This window comes from Antechinus flavipes, chromosome 1 (genome assembly GCF_016432865.1).
Source record: "Antechinus flavipes isolate AdamAnt ecotype Samford, QLD, Australia chromosome 1, AdamAnt_v2, whole genome shotgun sequence".
NCBI classification, from domain to species: Eukaryota; Metazoa; Chordata; class Mammalia; order Dasyuromorphia; family Dasyuridae; genus Antechinus; species Antechinus flavipes.
In genome coordinates this window covers 305,937,080-305,953,269 of record NC_067398.1, presented here as the reverse complement: position 1 = coordinate 305,953,269, position 16,190 = coordinate 305,937,080, and the positions used below count along the sequence as shown (strand labels likewise).

At 35.7% G+C, this 16,190-nt stretch overlaps 1 protein-coding gene across 33 annotated transcripts in view; it reads left to right on the top strand.

Moving 5' to 3' along the window:
- RBFOX1 (RNA binding fox-1 homolog 1) overlaps positions 1 to 16,190 on the top strand; it is a 1,699,751-nt gene that overhangs the window by 1,296,960 nt on the left and 386,601 nt on the right. Inside the window, exon 1 of one of the 33 annotated variants that reach the window (XM_051964036.1) lies at positions 846 to 869. The exons of the other annotated variants lie outside the window; for them this stretch is intronic. The gene's annotated coding sequence lies outside the window, so the exon portion shown is untranslated. Of the gene's footprint in view, positions 1 to 845; positions 870 to 16,190 lie in introns of those variants that run through there. 33 annotated transcript variants of the gene reach the window in all.

Genomic DNA, 16,190 nt, shown 5'->3' with positions numbered 1-16,190 from the left:
TGCTTCAAAAATCAAGGAACAATGCCTTATTCTAGTCATGTTTAATGATGGGTTTTGTTTGTTTGTTTGTGTTTTTAGTTGTTTGATTTTTTTTTTTTTATTCTTTGGCTCCAGCATCGGTAGGAATCCCCCCTTCCTCTTTCCCTCCCTCCCTCCCTTCACCCTCCCGCCTTCTCTCTCTCTCTCTCTCTCTCTCTTTTTTTTTTTATGGTCTCGCCGAGGATTTTTTTTTTTCTTTCCCCTTTGCAGTCTGCGTGCATTTCACTGTGTTTTCTTGCTATCTGTCTTCCCGAGTATTATTAGATCTCTGAACTGGAGTTGGTTTGGTGGGTTTGGAATCCTGACTATTGTATGGGGTGGTGGTTCCCCCCTCCCCCCTTTCTTTAAATTAGTGATTCATCATTATAGGAAAGGGGCAGTACCTCTGAAATTCAAAGATTAGAAATAGGTTTTCATGCAAATGAGAATTGTTTTAGCTTTATAATCCTGCCTATGATATTTGGAGAGTTTAAAATCATTTCTAGTCATTTCATGTGCTCCTGATAACTCACCTAAAGTATGCCTTTTATTTGGCATTTAGGAGCTGACACTCAAACTTGAATTGGTGGAGTTAAGATTATTCCTACTCCAAAGATGTAGAAATGACATACATATATGCAGATTTCTGTTTTGAAATTATATGTGATTTGATATCAACTTTGTCTCCTGAAGAAAGTAGCATTTAGGATTATTCCGTGTGGAAAGCCTATTTAGAAACATCCAATAATTTTAAAAGTGCCCTGGGATTGGGGTGCCTCATTCTAAATATTATTTTATTCCATTTCTCCTTTAGTAACCTGTGCCGGGAAATATTTCCCCAGAGAGTACTGGTAACATACTAAGTGATTCATTTGGCTCTACAATTTATATGTGCCTGTGCTGCTTGTGTGTATATATGTGTTTGTGTGAATGCATGTGTTATCCGTTAAATGAATGTGCTAATAGGTGTTTTATGTAAACTAAGGATAAGTTGTGTAATAATTGACTCACTAATATTAGTTGGTCCTTTGTATCCTACCTTCATTTATGTCACTTAAAAAATCATTCATTTCATAAGTTGTTACATAATATATAGAACAACATAATAATTCAGCATTCTGGATCGTTTCCTCCCCACCCCCCACTCCCTTACTCCCCATTTTTGGTGTTTGTTCCTCTAAAGTTGTCAAATATCAGTTTGTTGATTTAGGCACAGCATGCCAAAGGAAAGAGTGACATAAGGTGAGAGGTCATTTCACCATGCAATAAACTGATAGAAATGATTACATAAAGGTGAGGTGTAGAGGTTGTAATAATCTTGTGTGATCTATTGCAGTATTTTTATGCAAGCATACTTTGGTATGGGTTCTTTTGAATTTAAGGAAATAGTGGTTGTCAGAACAAATCTTTAGAAGTGATTAAATCAGTTGCCACTTACTATTTTGAGAACAAGATGAGAAGTGATACTTAAAATGTGCTTTAGAGTTCTTTTTTTGTCCTTGTTGGTATAGCATGTTTTTAACTCTTTGGGTGAAGAGATCTATAGTATAATAGCGAGGATAGTGGGTTATAGTTGTGATAGTAGTTTTGTCTTGCCTCACTGTCAGATCTGAAGCCTGTGGCATAGAATAAGTAGACATTAATTTTAAGCATCTTATTCAGAATTGTAGATTTTTCAATAGCTCTATCCGTCCACCTCCCTAAAGAATAAATCTTTGGGAGATATTTTCAGACTGATTACCTGTGATTATCACTTTAGTCATGAATTTTGTGACATACTCCAAATATTGAATTTGTTTTAGAAATTCAAATAGTTGTTTAATTTTAAAAAGCATTAAAAGATACACCAATCCAACGGACTTAGAATGACTCTTCATTTCTTTATTGATCAAACAGGTGAACTATAAAATATTATTTTAAAAATCATATCTTATTGAACATAAAAAGAAAACCTTTTAAGACCATTTGCTCTTTAAAGTAGAATCAAATAAAATGTATGACTAAAATGTGAATTGGATTTTATGTTTCCTTTGCTCAAAACTACTATTGTAAAAAAAAACAAACAAACTCTCCAGGTTTAATAGATGTTACTCAGTAGATTCTTCATTGATATAGTTTCCCTGCTACCAAAGTTGAATACTATTCCTTGGGCAATGATTGTATTATCTGTTCCTCTGTGACCCCCTCCCCCCTTTCTACTAATAATATTTATCACTCTTTTCCACTCCAAGTCCATACATACTCAGCAGCCAAACTGTCTTTCTCTCTCTATTTTCCAGGACTTATTTTAAAAACAAATCCAACTAATATATAAATATGCAGAGTCAATCAAAGTGATGGGGAAAAGTCAGGCAATTAATTCAAGTTAAAACAAACAAATCAGGAGGGAGAAACCTTTTTGTCTAAAATATCTAAATCATTTTGGCAATGAGAAGAACATTTTGATGGCTAATTGATTTCATTTCTGGATAGTTTTATTTTTTCCCCTTATTCTTAGAATAATAACAGTTCCTTTTCTCCTTCTTATCCCCCTTATTTCCAAGATTCAACAAGCAGTATTTTGGAACTAAAGTATATTATATGATATTTTTCACACCTAGACATTGTTTCTGATGAGATTATTATCATTAAAAAGGACAAAAAGTAAGCATTATTATTGTTTATTCTATTCAGAGATGCGGGAAGAGAGGGAAAAATGGGAAAGATTCTTGGGATTTATTCTGTTCTCTAGACCAAGCCAATGCTTAGGTCACTTTTCCTGTTTGACAGTCAGTATTTGATGGATTGGTGTTGGCTCCATAGTGTCATCTATCAGGTGTGTTCTGAAGATGGTTATTTTACCAGGTAAACCACGAAAGACATATATAGTGCTATAAGAAAATTAATACATGCGGTATTCAAAGTCATTTGAACTGTGAATATATCAATATTGCCAAAGGGGTATCATTATTATATATTTTCTGCAAACACCTTGTATAAGTCATTTTAATATGGCTGACAAATTTTCAGTCTTGATGTGAACTAAGGTATAAATGGAATCTTTTTTTTTTCCTTGTGAGAAGAAATGAATTAGCTGTCTATAGGTATTCCCTTTTTTCTTAATCCAAGTACCAAAAATCTTTTTTTTTTCTAGTAAGGGTTATTCTACAGAGGGTTGGCTAGGTGGCAGGACAGACTTTTTGTTGTCTTCACTCTAACTGTATGATGGGTTTTCCCACAGAGTTAGATTTTTATACTGTATTTTAACTTCCCAAAAGGAATCTAATAGTATATTGACTTACTTTCTCCTGTTTTTATGCCCCCCCATACCTACTCCCAGCTTTCTTTTAAAATCTTCCCCATCTATCAAGTGCTTTTCAGTATCTTTTTATCAGATGAAATAAGAAAACTAGATACTTTAATTCCACTTGTTTTGTTGTTGTTGTTTTTTGAGACGAAGAATGTCTTTAAAATGGACCATGCCATTGTCAATATCTTACGATTGGTAATTTTTTTCCATTTAATGATGATACATGTGGTTTGTTTTAAATAGTGAAGTGGTTTGTACAAAGGGTAATTTCTCTTAAATGAAGTCATTGCTCATAGTGGACATTCTCAGATCGAAAGCAATTGAACTGAAACCTCCATATCAACCTTTTCTGTCTTTAATTAGAAAGTAGTTCACAGCATAGATAGTGATCTGAGCTACTGGCTTTCATACTCCAGATAAAAAACAGGGGAAAATAGCCCCATGCACAAGCCAGAGATATAAATTTAGGAAACATTAGATAGGCCATAACCATTATGGTCATGGAGAAGAGTTCAATTCTCATTCAAGTTACTCCCCTTGTGCTACTCAATTTGATGATTTATCTTTTTTTTCTTTTTTTTAAATCACATTCTCTCTTCATGGCTTAATTCAATGTTGATTTATTAGATTGGGCTGTGGATTGGGGTGGTCAATGGTGTCAATAATGTAGAAAAGAATTAAGAGAGATTATCTTCATGTCTAAATTGTTTAAAGAATTAAAATGTCTTAGATGAATACATTTCTGGGCACTGATTGCTGATTGACAAAGAGCCAGTATCACTGTCCTAAAAGGGAGTCCCCTTTTTCATAAAGTTCTGATCACTTGAGAAATCCTCTTTTTTTTGCATTTCCTAATTTAAGCAAGAATTTAGTATCTGACTGTGTTGGTATATAAACATTAACTTTGCTGTCCAAAGTGTGCCTCCATTTCTGATCCAGGAATAGAGCCTGTGGTTTACTCTAACAGATAGGAAATTGTTTCTTTTTCATTCTATATGTTGGTAACTATGCCTGCTATAAAATTATTTAATCTGGATTATGAAAATTCCACTCATTTGTTAGTTTACCAACCCGAGCTCTGCAAATTTTAGTTCTGTCTTATTTCATAGCAATTTTCATGTGAGAACATATAACCCTGCTTATGCTTGCATGAGCAAAGGAAGTCCACATTACCGATGCTCACTTGCCATCTGTTTTTCTTACAGCTGGGCCTTGAATAATTGTCCAGTAGCTGATGGACTGAGGGTAGACAATCTTTTTAGGGTTTTCTGATTCATTTAACCAGCCTCCCTGCCCCAAGAGGAAACATAATGCTTGTTTATTCGTATTGGTTGGGTAAAAAACAGTGTAGTTTGTCAGGCAAATAATAGTGTTGCGGAAGAGAAAGAAATTGCACCATTGTAAACAAGGTTGATGCATTTGCGCCTAAGGGGGCAATGTGGCACTCTCAGGAAATGTCATCATTTGAATGAAACAAATCTGACAAAGTGTGGGTGTAATTGTCCCATCTGGAGAGACCTTTTAATGTACATGGAGAAATGTCCCAGTGTGTTATTTAATTCAATTAAGAAGAATAAAATAAGTTTGATTCATCAATAAAGTTTTTTTTCCTAACACATCTTAGATGTAAGGAAAGTGGCACATCTGTTGGAGAGGATTATTCTGCTCAGGTGATTGTAATTTTCTGAGGATGTGCTTCATCTGGTCAACTGGAGTTGGGGCCATGTTGAAAAAAGATCAGTTCTTTTCCATAAAAGCAAGGAACTACCTTGACTGGGCTCCATTACTCCTTGATAATTACTCAGAAGCTTGAGAAATGGAGAGCTACAAAATCTTATAGCTGCCTAGAACTGTGAAAGAAAGAACATCTGGCTAGAAGATTTTGGGGGAGGAGGACACTTCAGTCTTTCTTTGGATAATACTTTTGCTTTCAGAGTTTCCTAGATAATGAAAGTTGTCAAAATGTATAATTAATGGAAGGGAGAGAGAGAGAGAGAGAGAGAGAGAGAGAGAGAGAGAGAGAGAGAGAGAGAGAGAGAGAGAGAGAGAGAGAGAGAGAGAGGAGAGAGAGAGAGAGAGAGAGAGACAGAGAGAGAAGAGAGAAGAGAGAGAGAGAGAGGAGAGAAAGAGACAGAGAGAGAAGAGAGAAAGAGACAGAGAGAGAAGAGAGAAGAGAGAGAGAAAGAGACAGAGAGAGAAGAGAGAAAGAGACAGAGAAAGAGAGACAGAGACAGAAGAGAGAAGAGACAGAGACAGACAGAGACAGAGAGAGAGAAAGAGACAGAGAGAGACAAAGAGAGGCAGAGAAATAGAGAGACAGAGTGACAGACAGAGACAGAAAGAGAGAGACAGAGACAGAAAGAGAAAGAGAGACAGACAGAAAGAGAGAGAGAGACAGAGAGAGGCAAAGAAACAGAAAGAGAGAGAGACAGAGAGAGAGAGAGAGAGAGAGACAGAGAGAGAGAGAGACAGAGAGAGAGAGACAGAGAGAGAGAGAGAGAGAGAGAGAGAGAGAGAGAGAGAGAAGATGGGAGGAATAACGGGAGAAAAGGTAGATGGAAGAGAGATATAGAAACATTGTAGAGGGCACAAGTCACTAAAATTCTGGATATTTAGTCTTTTACTCAGTGGCAGATGATAAAAGAGTTATTTAACAAAGTAGAATATTAAGGATATTGGGGGAAGAGAAAACTGAACTGGGTTAATCTTAATTTCCTATGACCAAGGCAAAGAAAGTGAGCCCAAATTTATAAGTCTTGTACCAATTTGCTTGCTCCAAGATGAACTGGTAAGTGGTACCCCATCCTGGGCAGGCAAACCCCTGGAATCTCAGGCTTGGGTGCCCAGCACATTGTGATGAAGCTCTTTTGAGAAGCAGTCTGACCTGCCAGCTCCGTCGTGGCTCAAAGGTGCACAGGTGATTGATTTATCAGATGGCAGCCGATGTGTCGAATACACAGGCTCTCTTGAGCAACTTGTGCTCTTTCTTTGCCTGAATCAGTCATTTCCTCCTGACTAGCCGAGTGCAGAGGAATTGACTTCTTTTCCCTGGCACTCCCCCTCCTCCTCTGTCAGTGCAGCAGCCCAGTGAATTTAATTAGGGAAAATAGCATATTTAATGTCTATAGTGTGCTGAGTACTTGTAGTTGGGGCCTTTGGTCTTTTGCACTGTAGCAGGCTCCAGCTGAGGAGAGAGCTCACTCTGTTTTGATCCTGCTCTTTTTGTTGTGTTAAACACATGCAGAATCAAAATTAGGAGCTGTAGTAAGAGCTAAAAGCACACGGAGGGTTAGTTTGGGCTCCCAGTGAGGTAATGATTTTTTGCAGATATGGAACCAGAGTGCATGCTAGTTAGGATTGAAGCACCAGAACTGTTCCAGTGATGATGAATGGGAACACAAATGGCTTCATCTTAATAAGGCTGGTTTGTGTGTGTGCAGTAGTGTGTGGTTTTGTTTATTTGTTTGTTTGTTTTCGTGTTGATGGAGAGGAGAATGTTTGATTTTTGACCATTGTTCAGCTTCTGGTTACATTTTTATTACCCCAAACCACAATCATCGAGTCCTTTGTCTTCCCTTCTCTCTCTCTGTAAGTATGCTTACTTCCTATCTCTGCATGAGCACCATTATGAGGGTTGTTACTCAGCTCTTCCAAGAAGTCCCTTAGCCGGAGATGCTTTCTGGGCTTCATTTTTCTGGATGCTTATTCCGCCTGTTCGATAGTAGAAAACTTGGGTCTTTTAAAAATGTGTTTTCAAGATGGAAATCGGGCGGCAAGAACAGACGTTTGGAAACAGGGTGACTAAATTGTGAGGTTCAAGCTGTGTGAGTTGGACTCCATCAATAACAATTGGCCTGGGAAATTGGGCTGAAAAACTTACTTTAGGTGAGCCCCATAAAGGGTCAGATGCTCCCAGAAGTTGGTCAAAACTTCTTACTAATCAAATGGGCCATTCCCCCTGACCCTCTAGCCGACAGGTATATTTATGATACACTGCTGGTAAAGTGAAGTCAGAGCATCCCCATTTTGGGGCCTCCTAACTTACCTGCAGCTTTCTTCCCTCTCTGTCAGCTGTTTGTCCTGTCTTTAGGATGTAATATGGCTACATAGCTCAATTAATGATCTATGACAAGAGGAGGTGAAAAGATTTTCTCTCTTTTCAGAAGCAAAGTTATTTACTTTCAAAAGCTGACAGAACAGCACTGCAGGGGCTTCATTTATTTCTGTTCAGAATGTCATTATTTTGTAATGCAGAGGGACTTTGGCATGTGTTGCAGACTTATTCGTATAATCTTTATTATGTTGGTAGACTACTTCAGTGTATGTTATTTCTGAGGTTTCCACCCTACACCCACCTCAGCCCCATTCTTTTTTTTTTTTTTTTTTTTTTTTTGGTGGACTGGGTTCCTGTGCTTCTTCATTAGTAGCCAGTTGTGGAAGGTTCACCACTCAGAACATTCTTGCTTGAACCTGGAGTGTGTAGAGTCAGGCTTCAGGCCTCCCACCTATAAGAGTGATTATGTTTCTGGTTGCCTATTATTTGTCCAATTTCTCCCAGTGCAAAGCAGGTTGGTGTGGGGCTGCTATTTCAACATTACTTTTTATCTGCCCTGCACCTCACATTTCTGAATAGTAAACGTATCTGCTGAAAATGAACTTTTGGAAATCTATTTTTTTTCATTGAAACTCTATGACGGGTTCACTTGTAGACATAATCTTCCTCAAACTGTGTAATGTTTTTGCTTCGATTTTGTTGTGAGCTGTAAAACCAGGAGACAAAAAAAAAAAACCCATTATTTTCTTTTCTTAATTGTGCACCTGAAGAGTCTTCTCTTATATACCATCATTCAGAAATGGTAAGCCTCAGAATCTGCTTAAATGACCAACTTCTGCCCTCACCTTGTCCCCCATCCTCAAAATTACTTTGTTTCTTTCAGCTTTTTTTGCTTCTTTTGAAAAATACAAAAGATAATATTATAACATAGGTCTTGGGAGACTCAGAAGAAACAAGGCAATAGTAGAAGTGCCTAGTTTTCCTTGGGCATGAATGATCTCTCCTCTGTGCTGAATCTCTTTTTGGCTCCATAGACACCTGTATTTTTGATCATCTTATTAAACCAAACTCTTCTCTATCTTTATTGGGGGGAAATAGTTCAGCATAATCAATAATCACATAATTGTTTCATAGTTTTTAAAATTTTTAAATTCTAAGTCCATGAACAAATGAGAAACAAATGCAAAGTAGTCCTATCATCCCTTCCTAGATAATTCCTGTTTGACTTTTTTTTAATCGAAAAAAATTTAATGTATTTCAGTCTACTTTGAAATTGTAGTAGTTGAGAGAGAAAGGGAAAAGAGAAAGTACAAGACTATTGGGAAGCGTCAAACAGAGAATGATGGAGTACATTTCCTAGCAGCCAATTCCAATCCCAAAATCCCTGTTGTGCAGAAGGGCTTTCCAATGAACACAGGAAATGCAGCCATTGCCCGGCACAGTATTAATGATTTATACACGCTGCATCACTGCTTTTGTTCACCAGCAGGTCCTGGTCGTGTTAATAAAGGAATTTCAGGGAGCAGGGTCCCGGCATGCCAAGCTGTTTTTGCTCAATACGGCAAATGTTGCTTCATAAATCAAAAGAATTTAGTGCTTTACAACCTTTCTGAGCTTCAGAGATTTTTTTTTTTAATCTGATTCACCTAGGAATATTTTCATTGCTTTTCTATAAAGAATGAATGAAGTCCTGGATGAGATCTCTCTCAGCTGTTTTAGGGTTGATTGGTTAGCTTCACCGTAACATTATGCATCCATTTGTTTCCCATTTGGTATTTATGCTTTATGGTGTTGTCTATGGAAATAAGCTGACACCATTTTATTAGCATAAAGAGATGCAGATCGTATTAAATTCTGTCTTCCCTACTATATATTACCAAATGAAACAGGAAATTCGAGTTTACAGTAAGCAAAGTAAGCAGCTTCCTTTATGTAAAGTCAGAATATGATGACACTGCTGTACACAAATGTACACAGTAAAATGAGATATATATATATATATTTTAAAATTGTAGTTTTGTTAATGTTTTACTTATTTGAAGAAAGAGGATCAACTTTATTTTAGGAACAGGTGAGAGTTTACTTTTCTGAATTAAGCTTTTTTATTTCAAAAAAACTTTGTCCTTTCCAGATCACTATAATCTATCATAGCTTTGCTTTTGTTTTTAATCATATATACATATATATGTAGCCATGTAGATACTATAGTGCAGAATAACATTATCTTTTTTTTAATTTGACATGTACATACATCTATATGTATTTCTACACCTATAACATTATCTACATAGATAGCTATATAGACACAAACCTATCTATGAAACTATAAGCCAGAATAATTTTGCCTTTGTTTGTTATCTAATTTTTTTGGTTTGTAATGTAATTACACACATGTAAATATATCTATATTTATCTACCTCTCTCTATATGTATAGGTATCTATATTTATTTATCTGTGCACGCATGCAAGCATGTGCACATGTGCACCCCCATACATACATACATACACATGTGTGTATACATATATATGTATATATATGTATTTGCTTTAAGATACTCTTTCTTTCTCAATGATTTGTTTGGGATATCTCTGAGTTCCTTTTAAAGTTAAGTTCACACAGATAAGATGGTATATTTGGATTTCCACTACTCATACATATGTTTGGTTTGAATACAATTTTGTTCCCATTCTATTAGAAATGGGAATTAAATTATAACAGGGGACTCAGAAAGTATCCAAAATAAAATCAGAGTGAATTGCATCCCATATATTCTGTCTATTACTATGATATTTTGCTTGTAAAGCTGTAGGTATTTTTTTAGGCCAGGTTGTAAACCTGAAGAGAAAACACACATATTTTATAGAAAGGAAACATGCTTATTCAAAAGAGTTGCCCTATTATTTGGGGGGGATAAAACTTATTCATCATGAAGTAGAAAGTTTTACTAATAGGACATATGGTACTCTCTTGCAAACATTTAAAATTAAGATAGTTTTTGAAACTATGGGTAGTAATCAGCAGTAGGGAAATTAAAACAAATATTCCTTTAAAATGACTTATTTTCAAGATCTCTTTTATTAAAGGATGAAGATAGAATGTACATAAATAAATACAATTTTTTTTCATGACAAGATCAGTAATATACCATAAATGGATTAACGGGGCAGGTGTCCAGCCAATGAGGTTTATGTTTATATTGTACCCTTTTTTATTTATTTGTTCTCTATTATTTGAATTCGTGAGTATCTCATTGTCTTTAATTATGTCTATGAGGCACAAGACAGCAGTCAACATCTGCTCTATTGTTTCCTAGGTTTACATATAGCTTTGATGAGTTATTAAACAATCTATTTTCAAACAGAAAATAGAGAAACCAGCAGAACACATATTATTTTGGGAAGTCATTATTATGCCATTACCATTTAGGTTTGCTGCTTGACCCAAATAAATATTCCTTTATTTGAAAGTCTATTGATTGGCATTATAGAAAAATGTCTTAACTCCCATCCTTCCAAAATAAAATTTCTATCTTATGGGTACAGTGTGTTAGAAAAATGATGTCACCACCATGAACGTACTTTACTTTTTAAATATGACTTGGAACATGAAATAATGAATTCTGCAAAAGTATCTTCAGTCTAAGAGGAAGGATTTGATATATTTTATTTCTAGGATATTTGAGAAAGAATAGGGAAAAATAGGGAATGGGGAAAAAAAACATGATCTCATGTTTTTTTTTAAACAAAATTAAATTTTAAAATCAGTGCTATGTTATATAAAATTACTGTGCCTACATGGGCCAAACGTTTTAGAAAATGTATGTCTGTGTGAGATTGTGGGTGTGGATGTGGATATGTTTATAGGAATAGGTTTATCCCAAATAATCCTAAGTATTGAAAAATTTGTCCTTCTCAATTGCTATTTTGCTAAACTGATGTTTTTCTATATCTTATAAGAAACATGCAAAAAGGAGTGGGTCTGTGCCATTCATAATAGTGTGATTGTTTTAAACCTAATCTTCTATTTTACTAAGTGAAAAGGGTGTAAAAGTAGTTCTTTTATTTTTTCTAAGCTCCTGAAAGATAACTTTCAGGCTATAATATCTTATGTAGAGCTTAAAGACCAGACTTTTGAAGTGGGGTGTCCTTCAGTAGATGCAGGAGTCTGCTGATCAGCATATATCAGGAGGTTCAACAGAAAGATTCTCCAAATAATAATGCACAGAAAGAATAAACAATTCCCAGTGCTTCTTGTCCTGTGAGAGAGTACCACAGAACTCTCTATTTTAGAAGAATAATTAATAATAATACTTATTCATAATTATATTTTATCAAAAGAGGGAGTAGAGTGGACAGAATTCTGGGCATAGTGAAGAAGATCTGAGTTTAAATCCTGCCTCTGATGCTACAGTTTCAAATTATAAGTACCCATAATTTCAAATTTTCAAAGGTCAATTTATTCATCTGTAAAATAAAGGAGTGGGGGAAGGGCAAAGTATATGAAGTAAATGGTCTTTAAGGTCACTTGTATATCTAATTCTAAAAACTCATAATAATATCTGCAGCTCACAATCACCAAGTGAGGTAGATACTATAGGTATTCTCATACTATTTCACTGATGAGGGAATTGATGCTCAGAATGAAATGGGATGTTTTGTCCCTCATCATACAATTGATTAGGGTCAAAGGTGGAATTCAAATCTGAGGCCTTTCAATGACAAATCCAATATTTTATCTGTGGCATGGTATCCATTACATTCTACTTGAAAGTTACTCAGAGAGGCTCCAAATTTTTACATGGAGCTTATTTCTATTATTCCACTTAACTCAGAGGATTCTTACCCCCCCACCCCAATTAGTAGAAGGGCTATGAGTCTTTTAGATAGCTTTTATGCATGGTAAGGGAAGGGAAAAATGGGGAAACACTAAAAGGATCATTTGTCTCTTAGAACAGATCTCTACATAAGTGAAGTTGAGTTGCAACCCTGAAATAAATGGGTAAACTGAAATCTATCAATTTCCATATTGAACTCTTTGCAGTATTGTTGCAGGAAGTATGAACAAACAGTAAATATTTCATGTAATGTTTGGTTGTTTAGTTCAAGTCTCTCATAGCTGCATGTGGAAAAGGATTAGTTCCTAAAGATCTAGTGATAAACAGGATATATTAGTAAGCATTTAGGAAAAAGGGAGGTTTGCTATCTCCCCATAATCATGGCTTTTAAGATTGTTGTTTTTGCATCTTGTTGAATATTATTTTGCAATTGTGCATTCAGCATTTGGCATGGAACAAAAACAGTGCACTTTGTATGCAGGGCTAATTAAGAACACTTACCTCCTCCTCAGCTTTCCCTATAAATCAATCAGAAGTGGTTCAAACACAATGGAAGCTTACAATGTGTCCCTTTAAATGGCAGTGCCAGCTCCTTAGGAGATTTGGTGTGTATTGGGCCAATGTTGTTATTTCCCAGTTTAATGAATGCATGCCAGAGAGTGTTCATGGGAAGAGTTTACTGAAAAGTAGGAGCTGAAATGTTTTTTTGTCCTACCTTTTCAATGCTTGACATCGTAGTTGTGATAACTGACCTCATTGTTTAGAAGTAAAATAAATTGAGCCTTCAATTTAAGGAAAATGTGTAAAGAACTTCCAGTGCCCCAAACTGAATTGGATTGTTTCTGGAATTAGTTGGATATTCATCCAGGGAATTTTTAAAGTGAAAGTTTAGATGATCACTTGTCAGAGGCAAGTAGAGAAGATCCCTGGTCTGGTACAGGTTGAACAAGATCGCCTCTGAGTTTTCTCAATTCTTTGTGTCTGTTATCTGAAGACTGAATCAAATCCAGACAGTATGGTATTTCTTTTATCTTGATTGCTTTAATACTTATCGGTCCAAAATTCAACTCAGGTTTCTTAGTTCCCATATCTGCAAAGGCACTATTAATGCAGTGTTGAAAATGATTGGTGAGAAAAGACATGGAAGCCTTCTATTAAAAAGCATCATTTTTAAAATAAGAACCAAAAGGAATACAAAAAAAAAAGCCTCAGAGTATAATTTTTGCACAAATGTCACTTGGTTAATTAATTATTCCTAAAATGTGATGCTTATGTAGAAAGGGTACTGTGCCACTCTTCTTGTAGTAAAATACAAATGGGAGAATGTCAGAGCAAAATGCATGCACATTTTGGTCTTTGCAATATAGCCCCACAATGAAAACATTGTTTCTCGTGTGTGTGTGTGTGTGTGTGTGTGTGTGTGTGTGTGTTTCTGTGGACATGTAAGTTGGGTCAAGAAAAGGAAAATGGTTGGATTTCTCTAGTTTCTAAATGTAAACTCATTCCTAAGTATTAATGCTCTTGTTTATTTTACATTTTAGCATGGAAATCACTGGTTTTTATGCAGGCATTTTTATAAGTGGCTTAGAATTCTGTGCACAGTTTTGCTGTGGCCCTAATTCATGTTTTAATAACTTGAGGGAAATTCTCTGAGGAATGAATTTACAAGGTTTCCAACTGGAAAGGGCTGGGGATTGCTACTGTTAGCTCCCTGCCATGACGTTTAGTTGAATCAGAAGGCATATTTTAAACAAATGTGTGAGCAAGCAGAGGCATACCCTCAAATCTTTTTCCTCCAACAGTAGCTCCCTCCATCATAAGACAATAGATTAGAGCAGGGAGAGATTGTAAAAGTTGTTCTGTCTAACCCCCTTCCTTTACAAGTGAGCAACCCTGGCTCAGAGAGGTTAAGTTGCTTGTCTAGAATCAACAGGTAACATATATCAGAGCCTGCACTATCATGCTGACTCCATAAACAGTGGTCTTTCCATTTTATTGCAATGCACCAAGAACCTCCACTTAGTTGGAAGGAGAGCAGATACTTCTTATTCTTACATTCTTCTCCCTTGTCATGATAGTACAGGAGACTCATCTTCAGTTATAACTAAAGTACAAATTATTGAGTCACAGAATATCATTGGTTAAAAAGATACCTTTGAAGATTTTCTTCTCATCTTAAAAAAAGAGTACAAAGTAACTTGATCAAGATCACAATGTAAATCATTGAAAGGAGCAAGATTCACACTTTAAGTCATTGAAATGGTTGAGATTAGAACTAATTTCTTCCTGTTCAGAGTCAAGAGCTCTTGCTATATAGCATCATGATAATGTGGTCTTTGCTGTTACAGTCAAAAATATGGAGATCGATTTCACATCAACCCAGTGAACAGCCCTTGGAGTAAAGGGCAGAAACTCTTTAATTTTTGGATTTCATTTAAAATATTCATCCTCTTATTTCATTAAACCTACTGCACTCTGCTTGTATTTTGTTCAGTTCTTTAATCATATTCAACTCTTTGTAACCTGATGGGCTATAGCACACTAGGCCCTTTTATCTGTCCAGTCTTTTGAAGACCATTCAACATCCTCCTTGTAACCCTTGCTATGGAGGTTCTTAGCTAGTGTTTATGTAATTGTTTTTGTCGTGGATTCTTTTAGACTTAGAGAAGTAAAACGTAGGCTGGAACCTAAGTGAGCCAAGTAAACCTGGAAGATATTAACAAGTCTGATTTTTTTTTTTGAGAGTTGGGAAATTGTCCCTCTCTGTACATAGTAACTATCTTTGGCAAATCCAACAAGAATCCAGCTGTGTTGTGCTAATTTGATTTAACTGGTAGTAGCATATTAATATTGAATATGCTCAGAAATGATAGAATAGCCATAATGGTGGATGCAGTCCAGTACATATGAGCCACTTAGTTACAAATATAGCTGATTTGGAAGGTATGATAGTTCAGGAAGCTTAGGGAACACATTTTTGTTTATAAATTCAAAGCATCCTATCTTTTCTGGAAAATGGAAGACTCCCAAGGGAGAGAAGGGAGATGTGCTTAAAATTCCCTTCTTGAAGAGAAATATCCTAAATTCCAGGAAGAGAGAATGAGTAGGAGTTGATACAAGCTGGAAGTTCTTTCTTTTTTCCATAATTTGGGGGAGAGGGAAAGGTGGAGGGCATAGCAAGTAAATGATATTATTTGTGAGCCCTTCCTAGCCAGTATGCCCATATTCCTTATCTCTTCCAGGATTATTTGAAGATTTTCCTGAAGAACATAGATTTAGATTTATTGTTAAATAAAATGCTTAATCATTTTACAGATTTTGAAGCTGGAGTCCAGAGATACTAAAAGTGACTTAATGGAAGTCACCAAGGATTTGAATTCAGGTTCTTTGTTAAAATCCAATTCTTTTTCACACTGTATTCATCATTTAGCATATTGGAAAATGTGACAGAAAATTCCTACTTTACACTTTAATCATAGTAAAAATTTCTTTATTTCTGTTTATTTCCCACTTACCTTCTCAGCATCTTAGATTCTGCTTCTGAGTTAGTGAGCTGTGTGTAAACAAGACACAGATCTCCAGAAGGACACTGAAATTAGTTTTTAGGATCAACAAGGTAATTGGTGCATTTCCCATATTAGTAGTGGCCCATGTTCCACAAGTTCATTTTTAAAGAGGCTGCTTAGAACATAGACCTCATTTTCCTTTGAAAATAGTGCTATAAACATTGTGCAAAGATCAACTTTGATAGACTTAGCTCTTCTCAGCAATATAATGATCTAAGATTATTCCAAAAGATTCTTGATGAAAAGTGTTATCCACATACAGAGAAAGAACTCTATGGAGTCTGAATGCAGATCAAAGTATGTTATTTTTCTTTTTGTTTTTTCTTTCTTGTGGTTTTTTCTTTTGTTCTGATTCTTTTTTCACAGCATGACTAATGTGGAAATATGTTTAAATGATTGTACATGTGTAATATATCAGATTGCTTTC